This window comes from Schistocerca gregaria, chromosome X, assembly GCF_023897955.1.
Source record: "Schistocerca gregaria isolate iqSchGreg1 chromosome X, iqSchGreg1.2, whole genome shotgun sequence".
NCBI lineage: Eukaryota > Metazoa > Arthropoda > Insecta > Orthoptera > Acrididae > Schistocerca > Schistocerca gregaria.
In genome coordinates, this window is record NC_064931.1 from 701,492,545 (window position 1) to 701,495,604 (window position 3,060).

General features: G+C 46.7%; 1 pseudogene; it reads right to left on the minus strand.

Moving 5' to 3' along the window:
• Positions 1 to 661: 661 nt before the first annotated feature.
• LOC126299686 (5S ribosomal RNA) lies at positions 662 to 779 on the minus strand (annotated as a pseudogene).
• Between the last annotated feature and the right edge of the window lie 2,281 nt (positions 780 to 3,060).

Below are 3,060 nucleotides of genomic sequence, written 5' to 3' on the forward strand. Positions count from 1 at the left end.
TATATATTACGTGGAGTAAGAATCAAGATACGAGCTTTTGAATGACTTGAGCAGTTTCAACCAAAGCTGGTGTACGTATGACCAACTTCCTGAAAAAGAAAACCTCATCTAGGGATAGTTGAGCGGGAAAAAGAAATCAGATGCAAAACGACCCAAAACCTCTGGAGAAATTTCGACTAATCTCGGTACACATATAACGTACTACATAATAAAAAAATACTGTGACAGGAAGTCGCACTTAGAATTCCTATAAACGAGATTCGGATGGAAAAGAGATGATGTATAAAAAGAATCGAAATCGAGAGATATTAGTGTGAAATTCAAGTTTTCTGATAGTCCCGATGACATGTAAGTCCAAGTTTAGTTGAACAGAAGGAATATTAATTTGTAGAACACTATTAATTCTATTCAGAAAGGAGGTACTTTGCAAAAACAATATTAAAACTAACTAAACTTCTGCCGAACAGGCCACGAAGGCCCAACGGTACCAATCGGCCACCGTGTCATCCTCAGCCCATAGGCATCACTGGACGCAGATATTCAGGGGCATGTGATCAGCACTCCGCTCTCCCGGCCGTATGCCAGTTTCAGAGACCAGAGCCGCTACTTTTCAATCAATTAGCTCCTCAGTTTCCCGCACAAGGGCTGAGTGCATCCGGCTTGCCAACAGCGCTCGGCACACTGGATAGTCACCCATCCTAGTGCTAGCCCAGCCCGACAGCGCTTAACTTCGGTGATCTGACGGGAACCGCTGTTACCACTGCAGCAAGGCCGTTGGCTTGCAGAAACAATATACGTACCACAAAACCTTTTCTCATACATGTATGTTTAATAAAAATAACCGGGCAAAGTAAGGAATTCAACTAGCATTCAATGGTCACAGAAGAGACGCACCGGAGAAAGAAAATAATATCGATAAGAGGGGCAACTGGTTTATCAGTTAAGTGGAAGGCGTGTAGACGTTCAAAATACGGTGTCTTGTATTCTGGTACAAAAATTTCAAATCTGAGGAGTTTTCACCAAGATTTCGAAACGCATTTCTAACATCTACACATCTTTCCTTAACTGCCCGGAAGAAGAGATGAGCGAAACTATAACACTGATAGACAAGCAGTGTTGCCTATGCTGTTGGTGAATACGAGTGGTACAATACGGGTCGCTCCTCACGAACAGTGAAGATGTTCTTCTGCAGAGTTGGCAGCCACGTTACGCTCGCGCTCCTTTTCTTGTTGCAGCGCGTTTCTGGCAGCGTGCCACTAGCTGGGTGACGTTGTAGCTGCGAATCACCCGGGGAAGCTCATTTCGACAACTTCTGCTCCTGCCGTAACCACACCACTTAGATACGACTATAGGCTGTCTGATTTGGTTACGCCCTCTACTGAGGAAACCACCATAATTGTTCACTACAAGAACGTCAGACTTCTTATCGTGCACGAAAAACTATCTCGCCAGGTATTCATCCTCTCGTCTACCTACTGCCGTCCAGTGGAATGCTCCCTAAAGGCAACCTCGTAAAGACTGTGCTAGGCGCCAGAGTGTCCACACGTGTTTTTTTTTTCTTTTGTATACTCGGTAACGTGTAAAGAGTCTTTGTGTCAATGGCTGTGCTGGCACTGCCTGCGTGGCACTCTGGTCCAGTTCGTCACACGCTTCTGTGCTGTCACAGAAGGTGCATCGTACACGATAATACATACCTTGCGTCCAGATTTCTGCTCTGCATCCTCAGATGTGTACCTACGGCCCCTTTTTTTCAAAATGTAAACTACCGAACGTGAAGCTGTCGTCCTGTTCATAACAAAAACCGATAGGCAGTACAGCTTTCTTGCTACAACTTGTTGTGTGTCCTCCACCTCTGTAGCTGAGTGGCCATCGCGGCTGTCTGGTTTACGGAGTACCCGGGTTCGATTCCCAGTACCGCCAGAGATTTTTCGTTGGTGGGATGACTGGCACGGGATGCCCTCATCCTCCCGATGCGGCGTAATGCCACGAAAGATGGCAACGGTCCGAAGAGCGGTGTGCTCACCCCGTACCACATCCAGTGACCACCGTTGAGGGATAACGTGGCGGTCGATAGGTACCTGTGAGCCCTCCGTGGCTTGTGAACGGAGATTACGTTTTACTTGTACGTTTCACTGTGATGCTACTAAGTGCGCGTCGGCAGCAATACGAGAACCACGTACTGCACGATGTCCCAATTGTTTAGAGTCAAATGCTTCAAATGGCCCTGAGCACTATGCGACTTAACTTCTGAGGTCATCAGTCGCCTAGAACTTAGAACTAATTAATCCTAACTAACCTAAGGACATCACACACATCCATGCCCGAGGCAGGATTCGAACCTGCGACCGTAGCGGTCGCTCGTCTCCAGACTGTAGCGCCTAGAACCGCAAGACCACTCCGGCCGGCTTGCTTAGAGTCAGAATTATGCAGATGGTAGAGAACTTAAACTGAGAATTTTAAGATAAGGATCCAGAGGTTAGAAATTAGTATTTCGGGCTGTACGAAGTGTTGTATGAATATAGCTTGTTTGACGGGTGTTTGTGTCTGGCTGATTTGGTGGAGGAGACCAAACAACGAGGTCATCGGTCTCATCGCATTAGGGAAGGATGGGGAAGAAGTCGGCCGTGCCCTTTCACAGGGACCATCCCGGCATTTGCCTGAAACGATTTAGGGAAATCACGGAAAACCCAAATCAGGATGGCAGGAAGCGGTATTGAACCGTCGTCCTCCCGAATGCGAGGGGTGTTTGTGAACTGCTTATGTTTCATATCAAACAGCTGCCAGCTGCAACTACGCTAGTGGTGCTACCACCAAAAATAGCAGACAGTTGTTTTCGATCTGTCCACGATATAGGGAAGCTTACCTCTATTTAAAGCGAAGAGTTTCTAGAACCTGCCGAGCTGCAGCTGTACAGTAAACTATTTCTTGGCACCCCGTTTAAACGGTTCGCGTTACCTGTGCTCCCACATTGTTGGAGACAGCACCTCTCATAGTTAGCGAGAAAATAAAATTCCGATATGGCATTGCACCATTGTATTGATATTAATGTCTATGAACACT